The following is a 12,991-nucleotide window of genomic DNA, read 5'->3' as shown; positions in this document are numbered from 1 at the left end:
AGCTGCCCCAGGGTCCTGCCCTGGTCCCCAGGCATTCAGGGATGTCCAGCCCTGCCCCACAGTGCATTATCATTGGAGCTGGGACCCCTGGCTTGGCTGCAGGAGGCACCTGGCCGAGAGCAGCTCACAGCAGAGCATCGGGCCCAGGCGCAGAGGGTGGCAGGGCCGTCCCAGGTAGCCAGGGCCAGCTGCTGGGGCCGTGGGGCTGGAGGTTGAACCAGCCCTGTTGCAATGGGAGCTGAGGCCCTACGTGTTCCTGGGGAGGGGACAACCAGGGCCAACATGTTGGGGCTGTGGGGGATTCTAGGCTGGTGCCCCCTCTCAAAGAGTGTGGGGGACTCAGGGCCCTGCACCCCCACTTCCTGCGACTCATCGGGACTCTCACCCAGCCAGTAACACAAAAGGGTTATTAGACGACAGGACACAGTGCCAAGCAGGGCTTGTAGGTACAACTAGGGCCTCTCAGCCAGGTCCCTCTGGGGGGCAGGGAACTTAGACCCCAGATGTGGGGTTCCCTCCACTTCCGTAGACAGCGCCCGCCCCCCAGCCATCTCCCCCAGCTCCTCCCCCAGCCTTTGTCCAGTTTCCTGGGCAGAAAGTGTCACCTGGCTGAACCCCCTCCCCACCCCCGGTGCAGGTTACAGGCTCAGATATTGTCCCTCAAGTCACTCCCTGCTTTCCCTTCCCCCATGAAGACAGTCCCAGTAAAACTAAACAACGTTCCCAGGTCATCCACCCTGCTACCTACTCCATCACATCTCTCCCCCCTTCGAGACTGAACTGAGCAGGGTCACTCTGCCCAGTGACCTGGGGAAGTTCAGGGCCCCCTCTCCGGGACAACGCGTCCGCTATCAGGTTGGCACTTCCCTTCACATGGACCACGTCCATGTCATAGTCCTGCAGGAGCAGGCTCCACCTCAGGAGCTTGGCGTTGGCTCCTTTCATCTGGTGCAGCCAGGTCAGGGGAGAGTGGTCGGTGTACACGGTGAAGTGTCGCCCGAAGAGATATGGCTCTAGCTTCTTAAGGGCCCACACCACGGCCAGGCATTCCTTCTCGATAGCCGCGTAGTTCTGCTCGTGGGGTAGCAACTTCTTGCTCAGGTACACGATGGGGTGTCTCTCCCCCTTTTCATCCTCCTGCATTAACACCGCCCCCAGTCCCGTGTCTGAGGCGTCGGTGAACACCATAAAGGGTTTGTCAAAGTCTGAGCTTGCCAGAACTGGGCCACTAACCAGAGCCTCCTTGTGATGCAATAGGGACTGTCTGCATGGGGGAGTGCAGAGCAGGGGGTGACTTTAGGTGAGGGACAGGACCTGAGCCAGGAAGGGGGTGGGGGGAGTCAACACCTTTGTCCGGGAAGCCCAGAAAGGGAGGGAGCCTGCTGGAGAGGTTTTAGTTTCAGTTTTGCGCTGGCTGGGAAGAGGCAGGAACCCCAGGACTGGAGTCTAAGCTCCTTGCCCCCCAGAGGGACCTGGCTGAGGGGTCCTGGTTGTACCTACAAGCCCTGTTGGGTTCCTGTCATCTAATAAACTACCTGTGTTACTGGCTGGCTGAGAGTCCCGGTGAATCGCAGGAAGTGGGAGTTGTAGGGCCCGGACTCCCTCACCCTCCACGACACTCCCTCAGCGCCCGGAGAGCCTGCTGGGACTGCTCGTCCAGGCCACCTTGTCTGGCTTCCCCTTCTTGCACAGCTCAGTGATGGGGGGCGGTTATGGCGCTAAAGTGGGGCACGAACCTTCGATAGTACCCTGCCATCCCAATAAAGGCCTGGACCTGCTTTTTGATTTGGGGAGCGGGACAGTCTCTTATCACCTCCACCTTGGCTGGTTCTGGCTTCAGGCAGCCGCTCCCCACCCGATGGCCCAGGTAAGATACTTCAGCCATCCCCACCTTGCACTTCTCAGCCTTTACTGTTAACCCAGCCTTTCGGAGTCGGTCCAGGACTTGTTTAACCTGGGACACGTGGTCCTCCCAGGTCTGGCTGAAGACACAGATGTCGTCAATATACGCCACGGCAAAACTCTCCATCCCCCTCAGTAGCTGATCTACCAGGCGCTGGAAGGTGGCCGGCGCTCCCTTGAGGCCGAAGGGCAGGGTCAGAAACTCGTAGAGCCCCAGAGGGATGATAAAGGCCGATTTCAGCCTGGCATCTGCGTCCAGCGGCACTTGCCAGTAGCCTTTGGTAAGATCCATGGTGGTGAGGTACCGAGCACCTCCCAGCTTGTCTAGGAGCTCGTCAGGCCTGGGCATAGGGTAGGCATCAGATACGGTGATGGCATTGAGCTTTCGATAGTCCACACAGAACTGGATCGACCCGTCCCTTTTGGGGACCAGCACCACTGGCGAGGCCCAAGGGCTGGCAGACGGCTGGATCACCCCCAAAGCCAGCATGTCCCTGACCTCTCTTTCAAGATCCTGGGCAGTTTTCCCAGTGACCCAAAAAGGGGAGCATCTTATAGGGGGGTGTGACCCGGTCTTCACCCTGTGGACAGTCAAATTAGTGCGTCCAGGCTGGTTGGAAAACAGCTATCGGTACAGATGCAGCACCCCTCTGATCTCAGCGTGCTGGCCCGGGGTCAGCTGATCAGAGAGGGGAATTATTTCCAGCTCCTGTCCCAGGCAATAGATCCACTAAGGGGTCATCTCCCAGCTCCTCCCAATGTCCATACACGGCCAACACCACATTCCCCCTGTCATAGTATGGCTTCATCATGTTCACATGGTACACCCGACGGTGATGCGCCCGGTTTGACAGCTCCACCACATAGTTTACCTCATTTAGTTGCTTGACAACCTTGAAGGGCCCTTCCCAGGCAGCCTGGAGTTTGTTTCTCCTCACAGGGATGAGAACCATCACCTGATCCCCGGTGGCGAAGGCACGGGCCTGTGCCGTGCGGTCATACCAGACCTTCTGCCTCCTCTGGGCTCAGGCCAGATTCTCCCTGGCCAGGCCCATGAGCTCGGCCAGTCTTTCCCAGACGGTCAGGACTTACTCCACCACTGACTCTCCATTGGGAGTGGCCTTCCCCTCCCATTCGTCCCTCATCAGGTCTAGGGGCCCCCTTACCCCCCTTCCATACAACAGTTCGAAAGGTGAAAACCCAGTAGATTCCTGGGGTACCTCCCTGTATGCGAATAGCAGGTGAGGTAAGTACTTGTCCCAATCCTGCGGGTGCTGGTTCATAAATGTTTTCAGCATCATCTTTAGCATCCTTTCCACCAGCCCGTTGGACGGGGGGTGATACGCTGAGGCCCAGTTGTGCCGGACCCCACATTTTTCCTACAAGCCCCGGAGCAGGGCCGACATCAAGTTGGACCCCTGGTCAGTCAAGACTTCCTTGGGGAACCCCACCCGGCTGAAAATTGTCATCATCGGATCTGCCATGGTGTCTGCTTCAATAGAGGACAAGGCTACCGCCTCGGGGTAGCGAGTGGTGAAATCTACCACCACCAGGATGTATTTCTTCCCCGACGGAGTCGCCTTGCTGAGAGGTCCCACTATGTCCATGGCCACCTTCTGGAAAGGCTCCTCTATGATGGATAAAGGCCTCAAAGCGTCTTTCCCCTTGTCCCGGGCCTTCCCCACCCTCTGGCAGGGGTAACAGGATTGGCAGTACTGTTGGACATGGGTAAAGACCCCAGGCCAGTAAAAGTTCTGTAGCAGCCTCTGCCTGGTGCGCCGGATTCCCTGGTGCCCTGCGAGAGGGATGTCATGGGCCAGGTACAGGCCCAGTACAAGGATGTTTCGCGCCGTAGGCGAAACTTCCACCTTGTGCCTCCCCCGTGCCCCCAACCTGAGGCACCTCCCTCATGGCAGTTTCCCCTCCCCGAGACCCCCCCCGCCCCAGCTCACCCCTGCCCCGCCTCCTTCCCGAGCACGCCATGGCTGCTTCACTTCTCCCGCCTCCCAGACTTGCGGTGCCAATCAGCTTAGGTGCTGCAAGCCTGGGAGGTGGGAGAAGTGAAGCGGCGATGACGTGTTTGGGGAGGAGGCGGGGCAGGGGTGAGCTGGGGCGGGGAGTTCCCCTGCGTGCAGCCCCCCCACTTGCTGCAGGTGGCCCTCCCCACGCCCCCCTGCCCCAGCTCCCTCTGCCTAAATGCCGGTGGCGACTGGGGCAGCCGAAGATCCAGCCATCGCGGCCGCTGCCGAAGAAAATGGCGCCCCCCAAATCCTGGCGCCGTAGGCGGCCGCCTAGGTCACCTACATGGTTGCACCGGCCCTGGCCAGGTACAGTAGCTTGGTAAAGTTCTGCATCTCCTGCCTTTGTTTCTGAGAAGCTCACTTGGGACCGTATCAAAACCCTTCCTGGAGTCAGCGCTGCCTGCCAGGGTCGTTAGAGCCTGTCATGGAGTGAGGGGGAGTCAGGGCCCTGTACCCCACATCCTGCGATTCCCAGGACTCTCTGCCAGCCAGTAACACAGAAGGGTTATTAGACGACAGGACACAGTCCCAACAGGGCTTGTAGGTACAACCAGGGCCCCTCAGCCAGGTCCCTCTGGGGGGCAGGGAGCTTAGACCCCAGACTTGGGGTTCCCTCTGCTTCCCCAGACCCCCCTCCAGCTGTCTCATCCAGCCTCCCCCCCCCCCGGCTCCTCCTCCAGCCTTTGTCCCTTTCCCAGGCAAAGGAGTCACCTGGCCCTAGCCCCCTTCCGGCTCCGGTTAAAGGCTCAGGTCCTGTCCCCCTCCCCCAGGCAGACAGCCCTAGTGAAACCAGACATTCCCAGGTCAGTCGCCCGGCTCCCTGCTGCGTCACACCTGCCTCGCTAGCTGGAGACACTCTCGGGCTTGGTGCACTGGGGGAGACCTAGTCTGTCCTGCCCAGTGCCGTGTGCGAACTGTTCCTACCGGGCACTGCTCCCTGCTCATGGACTGGCACCGAAGGAGCTTCCCCTGCTCGTGCCCACCCCGGCGCCAGAGGCCATTTCTGCCCTTTCGAAGGGCGCAGCAGTTCTCGGGGACAGGCCTGGCACCACCGCTGCAGGTCCCCCCTGCGGACTGGCCAAAGCACCCACTGCTGGGCTCACCTGGGCCCCCAGGCACTCCAGAGCACCAGCAGGAGGCAGCAGACCAGGTGGGAGCAGTGTGGGGCCGGAGAACGTGCAGGAGGGAGGCTTTGCGGCTCCAGAGTGCGTCATGGGGGCTACCGGGACGCTGGCTGCCCCACACTGGTACCGTGCCAGGGCTGACCAGGTGGGTGCCAGGCAGTCAGCTGGGCACTGCCACTTGTGAGTCCATCAGGACTGTGGGGCACCCAGGGGTGATGGGCACAGACAATGGTCCCACAAGACTGGGCTGCCCCAGGGCATTAGGGACAATGCCATGTGTGTGCCCATTAGTGCCCGCTCCAGGAGAAGGGCCTGTCAGCTGCGATGGGCACGGCCCTTGGGTGCCCAGGCAGGCAAGGTTTAAGCCCCAGCATGGGCGTTGCTGGCAAGGTGCAGGCACCAGGGCTTGGCACAGCTCAGGGCTTACCTGTGGGGACAAGCAGGGGCCCTCATCCCTCCAAGCAACACAGGGATCAGGGGGTCTTGGGGCCCCTGGTATTTGGGGACCCCCGCTATCCTCTCTTGCTCTGGCTCATGCATCCCTATCTGGCCAGGGGCGCAGGCTGGAGATGGTTCAGGGTCACCCCGAGCAGCTGCTGGGTGGCAGTGGAGAGGGTCTGGCAGGCTCAAGGGACGCTGGTGCTGCCTGCAGCCCTGTCCGGGTGGCACCAGGTGTGGGTTCCGACCGCTGCTGGCTTGCAAGCCTGGTACAGGCGACCAGAACACACCCCTCTGCTCAGTGGGGCCGGGGCCAGGCAGCTCGGTGCCCTCCCGCCCCCACTAAGTCCCCAGTGGGTGGCAACAGCCAGGTTGCTGCAGGGAACCCTGGAAAGCCAGTGCAGGCGCCCAGCAGCCACCCAGCAAACACCTGGCATGTGTCAGACCTGGTGCCCGACATCCAGAGCCACCAGGCCAGGCTCCCTGGCCAGGGAACACAGCGACCTCGGGCACTAGGTTGCCTTGCCCGTGGGATCCCAACGGCTGTGCCCTGGGGCAGGGGGAGCAGGACCCCAGGCTCTGGAAGGGGGCAGGGGCCACAGCAGGGGAAGGCGTTTTGTGCTGTTATCACCTGAGGGGGGGCTGGGGCTGGCATGAGCCCAGGCCCCGGACAGGATTGGCCCCTCTGGCCAGCCATCCTGGCGGCTCTGGGCCTGTTCCCAGCGGCACTGGGTGGCCCTGGAGTTTGATCGAGGGGTCAGAGCAGCTGGGGCAGTGGATTGTTGGCAGGGACCTGCTTATCACTGTCCCCATGGGGTGAGGACAACGGCCATGGGGCCAGAGCCTCCCGGGGGACAGGATTCGCAGATCCTAGCACAGGGCCCGCGTCACTGCTTGGCTCCAGTGGGTTACCCATTAACTCGGGTAGGGGAGGGGGAATGACCCCTGCAGGTGCCCATGCCCCCCTCCCTGCCCATCCCGGCCCATCACCCATGGCACTGCCTGAAGGGGGCCTGGCCGTGGGGGCTGGGCAGGGCCTGTGGTGCACGCTGGCCTCCCTGGCAGGGGCCGGTGCCCTTCCCCCAGAGCCCCCACCACACAGCGGGCAATGGAGACCCTGGGGTGGCCCTGGCTGCGGGGCCCGGGGACAGCAGCTCTTGGCAGGGTGCAGCATGCCAGGCTGTGGCAGAGGCATGGGGCTTGGGGGGCTCTCAGAAGCCCAGGGTGGGTATTTTCCTCCACTCCACATCATCACCTCCTCTTCCCTTGGGGGGGCCTGGACCCCCCCCCCAGCCTAGGCCCTGGGCCAGGTGCTGCTGCACCCCCCCCAAGCCAGCCAATGGCATCCCTCGGACCCACTTGGGGGGGGCGGTGGGTGGAGCCGGGCATGGGGCAGAGCCAGTGCCACAGCCACAGAGCCAGAGCGGAGCAGGGGCTGCAGGTGAGCGACACTGGCTGGGCTGGGGGGGTCCCAGGGGGATGAGGGAGGTGCATGGGAGGGTACATGGGGGGTGAGATGGGAGGTGCACAGGGGGGAGATGGGGTGCACAGGGGGGAGATGGGGGTGCATGGGAGGGTGCATGGGGGGTGAGATGGAGGTGCACAGGGTACAAGATGCACATGGGCTGGGGGTGCATCAAGGTTGATGGGAGGGACACGGGGAGCTGCAGTGGCTGGGGGGCTGGAGCCCAGACGGGGCAGGCAGAGGGTCCCCCTGCAGGTGCCCCCAGGCTAGGCAGCTCTGGGCATTTACCTGGGGAGTCTCAGAGCTGAGCCGGGGTAGGGGTGGGGGCAGGGGGTGGCTAGTGCTGCCAGCAGCCCCACAGAGGCCAGTCTGGAGGCTGTGGGGAGCCAGCTGGGGGGCATGGGAGCCCTGCTGCCCAGAACCCTGCAGGGTACTGAGCACAGCTGCCCCATGCAGCCCCAAGCTCTGCTGGTGCCCCTCTTTCCTGACCTGCAACCCTTGCTAGTCCAGCTCTGTGCCCCCCACCAGCTCTGCTGGTGCCACTCACTCCCGACTTGCAGCCCCTGCTAGCACAGCTCTGTGCCCCTGTGACGGCGCTACCCGTGGGAGCCAGCTGAGGTCACTCAATCAGGGTGAACTGCAAACAAAACAGGGCAGACAAATCCCAGATGCTGGTGGTTATTCCAATACTTAGATTTACCAACCAGCCCCAAACAGCTTCTATAGGACCTCACTGGTTATTCAGAGTCCAAACAACGCAGTTCCCTTAAAGTGCCCAGCCTCAGGCCTCCGTCCAGACACACCTGTCAGATACGATGATGATTCCTGAAAATCTTATCTCATCATATAAAGAAAAGGTTCTTCCAATCCCAAGGGATCAGCCACATACTCAGGTCCAATTATAACTTAGATCTTACCCAAAATACACACTATAGTCAATTCTTATTAATGAAGCTAAAATTTATTTAAAAAGAAAAGAGAGAGAGTGTTGGTTAAAAGATCAATCTACAGACAGACTTGAATTCAATTCTTGAGATTCAGACACAGCAGAGATGAGCTTGTAGTTACCAAAAGTCCTTTTAGAAATAGTCCATAGGTTACAGTCCAATGTCCATATTCAGGGGGGCTCCAGTCAATGACTGGGGATCTCAATCCTTACGGTTTAAGGTTTCCCCCTCTTGAAACCCAAAGCAGTTCTGAGATGAAGTACGATCATGTCCCAGGCTTCTTATACATTTCCAGCAGCCTTTTGGCCTGAGAAAATAATCGGCTTAACTCCTTCTCCCAAACATCCTGGCAATTAGCCCAGGGTAATTTATCCATTAAACCGGGGTAGGCAACCTATGGCACGGGTGCTGAAGGCAGCACGCAAGCTGATTTTCAGTTTCACTCACACTGCCCGGGTCCTGGCCTTCAGTCCGGGGGGCTCTGAATTTTAATTTAATTTTAAATGAAGCTTCTTAAGCATTTTAAAAGCCTTATTTACTTTACATACAACAATAGTTTAGTTCTATATTATAGACTTATAGAAAGAGACCTTCTGAAAAATGTTAAAATGTATGACTGGCACGTGAAACCTTAAATCAGAGTGAATAAATGAAGACTCGGCACAGCACTGCTGAACGGTTGCCGACTGCTGCATTAAACAGTTCTGATACCGGTTACCACAACCTTCAGAGAGACACAGAGACAATAATACTATTTCACTCAAGTGTCTTCCTAAATGTTAATCTTCCTTTTTTGACCTTTGAATCAAAGCTATAGCAATGGACAAGACTTGTTTGCTGACATCCCAAGCCCTGAGTAAACACCTCCCCTTCTACCTCTACCAACGCCAGCTGCATCTCAAAGCTCTGTTCATTTACAGATCTTCCTAACCAGTCTCTGAAGTTGGGCCCTGGGTCAGGTCAGTCTGGGAGTGAATTAACTCTTTCTGCTGTCACCTTCCAATGAGATATTAGATCAGACTCATGTCACACCCCCAATGCAAAATTGCTGCAGGAAGGGATGACGTAAACATCACTGACTGCATCCCAAGGGCTCCCCATTCTGGGTTCTGTCTCACTACAGCTAGCGCTGGGTTAGAAGCCGTACCAGTGTATAACAGAAATGGTTTACCAAACTTGTGTTCAATAACATGATTAGACTAACAGATGTTTTGGAGCATGAGCTTTCGTGGGTGAATACCCACTTCCTCAGATGCATGTCAGTGAAGTGGGTATTCACCCACGAAAGCTCATGCTCCAAAACGTCTGTTAGTCTATAAGGTGCCACAGGATTCTTTGCTGCTTTTACAGATCCAGACTAACACGGCTACCCCTCTGATACTATAACATGATTGAATCTCTTTACAAACTCAAGGTAAAACCTGGTGAGAACAACAGTGGATTGGATCTGCTTTTGCAGCATGGTTACTGTATGTCTCATGTGATCTTGCCACGGGCTAAAGAAAACAGCTACTTTATCCATACAAGCTCTGGCAAATGGTTGGAACCCAATTAACATCAAGTTAATGCAGATATTAACATTGTTCATAGTACAGGAATCTTGGCATTTAGCTGTGAAAGCAATTTGATAGAGTGCCTCAGTTTCCATTTTCATACAGCACATCAGGTCTGGAATGTCTTTTCTCCTATGAAAAGTCCCAATACTGTTTACGGGCAGTAGCAGTGAAACATCAGTATAACAAGGCCTTTTAACATAAAGTGTGTCTTCATGCAGTACTCTTAACATGTTCAAGGGATTTTCCAAAGGATTGGGCACATTGCACATTCTTACAGTTCTTGGTAATAGCAGCACATTAGTTACAAAAATCACCATTAGCAATAACAACAAATTCATTGCAAGTGTCCATTTACAATTATGTTGGTTATGCCACACCTTTGGCTCAATACCATTGGAGTTTGGGCGTTTTAGGGTTACCTCGTGGCTTCCCTTTGCAAAATTCAGTTTTCTCTTTCCTCCTTGTTCTGCAGGATCACACCCTGATTTCTCTTGCTTTACAGAATTCACGGGCTGATGGGGTGGGCTCTCTGTGCTAACAGCTATTAGCAAGTCTGTCTTCTCCCTGCCAGCCAGGTAATTTGTATCAACACAAACACCAGCTTTTAACTTCTTAGCTGCTACCAATTCCAAGGCTGGACTCTGTCTTACAGAGATACCACACAAATCCAAAGAGTCTGAGGGTGAGAGTTTGCTTTCTCTCCCCTGCATCCTCAAGCATTCGGCCATAAAACTGTTCTGCTCTGACACACCAGTAACCCAATCTGTCCTCAGACCCTGAAGCACAGACTGCTCACTCACAGAATCAGCATGGAGACAGTCCTGTTCCAACACCATTGTCTTCCCAACAAGCTGGCCAAACCCAGCCACACGGTTATGGGGCTGCTCAACTTTCTTAACAGCTTCTACTCCATCTGAGAGCTTCTCTAAGCTACCCACACAGGATCTTTCAAAAGGAAAGTCAGTGGATCCATTCACAACAGAAAATTTCTGGCTGTTAGGAACTGAAACTTCCTTGATTGAATCACTTTCACACCCTTTAGCTGTAACAAGCTACTTGCACAGGTTCCCATGAGGATCCCTTTCATAGATTCATAGACTCTAGGACTGGAAGGGACCTCGAGAGGTCATCAAGTCCAGTCCCCTGCCCTCATGGCAGGACCAAATACTGTCTAGACCATCCCTGACAGACATTTATCTAACCTACTCTTAAATATCTCCAGAGATGGAGATTCCACAACTTCCCTAGGCAATTTACTCCAGTGTTTAACTACCCTGACAGCTGCAGCGGCACAGGAGCCAGCAAACAGAGCTGCCAACGGGAGTTTCAGAGGGAGTTCTCTTGGAGGAGCAGGTTTTTGTAGTTCGTAGTGTGTGCGTGTGTGTGTGTGTGCGGGTGGGTGGGTGGGTGGGCTGCTAGGGTCCTATAAAAGTAGCCAGCCAGTCAGGCAGCGGCACAGCAGCCAGCAAACAGAGCTGGAAACAGGGGAGTTTCAGAGGGAGTTCTCTTGGAGGAGGTTGCGGGGGAGACTAAGACAGAGGAACTGACAGGCTAGTTAAGGGAGAGGGCGGTGGTCTGCCAGTGTTCTGGTGCCTGTTGGGGGTTTGTGTTGTGTTGTGTTTCGTGTACTACCAGGCTTTAGGTGGGAAGGCCATGACTGATACAGAGGTAGCAGTGGAGGACACAATGAGGATGACTGGATGTGGAAGCTGCGGCATGTACATGATCCTGGAGGGGGCACCTGAAAAGAGCTTTGTCTGCATGAAGTGCCGCCTGATAGAGCTGATGGAAGAGAAGATCCGAGGACTGGAGATGCAGGTGCAAACTCTGGTCGAGTTTAGAAGGGGGTTTGAGCAGACGATGGAGCACAGACACGAGGGGGCTGAAGGGATAAGCTCAGATGTGCAGATGGAAGCAGGACCAAAGAGCTCAGAGGAGAGACTGCTGGGGGAGGAAAGTGGACAGTGGAAGCATGTGACTAGGAGAACCAGGCAGAGGAAAAGATGGGCCAGCGAAGGAGAAACAGAACTCAGGAACAGGTTTGCAGAGTTGGAAAATGAAGAAGGGGCACAGCAGGTGATCACTGAAGGAGAGAGGGCAAGGAAAAAGAGAAGAACTGATAGTCCTACAGGAGGAGGGGAGGAGTCAATGGAGGCAACACCAAATATGAGCCCCAGGAGGATTGCAAGGGTGAACAGCAATCGAGAGGACTTCCAGCCGGTGGGAGCAGGGGATAGACCGGAGAATCACACTGTCACCAGGAAAAGGCAGGTCTACGTGATTGGAGACTCCTTACTGAGAAGAATAGACAGGCCTGTAACTAGAGCTGATCGGGAGAACAGAAGGGTGTGCTGTCTGCCAGGGGCTAAGATACAGGATGTGGACCTGAGGCTGAAAAGGATCCTAGCGGGAGCGGGGCGGGAGAGAATCCGTTGATTGTCTTTCATGCGGGAACGAATGATACGGCTCGATTCTCGCTGGAATGTATCAAGGGAGACTATGCCAGACTGGGGAAGACGCTTAAGGGAATCGAGGCTCAGGTGATCTTCAGTGGGATTCTGCCAGTTCCTAGAGAAGGGCAACAAAGGTGTGACAAGATTATGGCGATCAACAGATGTCTCAGGCTGTGGTGCTATAAGGAGGGCTTTGGGATGTACAGCCATTGGGAAGCATTCATGGACAGAGAACTGTTCTCTCAGGATGGACTTCACCTGAGTAAGGAGGGAAATAGACTTCTAGGATGGAGGCTCACCCAACTGATCAAGAGAGCTTTAAACTAGGAATTCAGTGGAAATGGTTGGGAGATGTCCAGGAGATCTCCACACCGGAATTTAACCTTGAGAGGGAAGTAAACAAAGTAAGAGAGGATACAGCCGTGGACAGAAGAATTGGCATAAGGAGGAAGGGTAGTGTAGATAGCAGACTATCAGGTGATGCTGGTGGTAGAATGTCTGTGCCTAACAGGGTAAAGAATGTCAGTGAAGCCAACGGCAAAAATTAAGATGTCTGTACACTAATGCGAGGAGCCTAGGGAACAAAATGGAGGAACTAGAGCTACTGGTGCAGGAAGTGAAACCGGATATTATAGGGATAACAGAAACATGGTGGAATAGTAGTCATGACTGGAGTACAGGTATTGAAGGCTATGTGCTGTTTAGGAAAGACAGAAATAAAGGCAAAGATGGTGGAGTAGCATTGTACATCAATGAGGAGGTTAACTGTAAAGAAATATGAAGTGATGGAATGGACAAGACAGAGTCTGTCTGGGCAAAAATCACACTGGGAAAGAAAGCTACTAGAGCCTCCCCTGAGATAGTGCTTGGGGTGTGCTACAGACCGCCGGGATCTGATTTGGAGATGGATAGAGACCTCTTTAATGTTTTTAATGAAGCAAACACTAATAGGAAATGTGTGATCATGGGAGACTTTAACTTCCCAGATACAGACTGGAGGACAAGTGCTACTAACAATAATAGGGCTCAGATTTTTCTGGATGCAATAGCTGATGGATTTCTTCACCAAGTAGTTGAAGAACCAA

This window comes from Gopherus flavomarginatus, chromosome 2 (assembly GCF_025201925.1).
Source record: "Gopherus flavomarginatus isolate rGopFla2 chromosome 2, rGopFla2.mat.asm, whole genome shotgun sequence".
Classification (NCBI taxonomy): domain Eukaryota; kingdom Metazoa; phylum Chordata; order Testudines; family Testudinidae; genus Gopherus; species Gopherus flavomarginatus.
Note: the sequence above shows the minus strand (reverse complement) of the source record.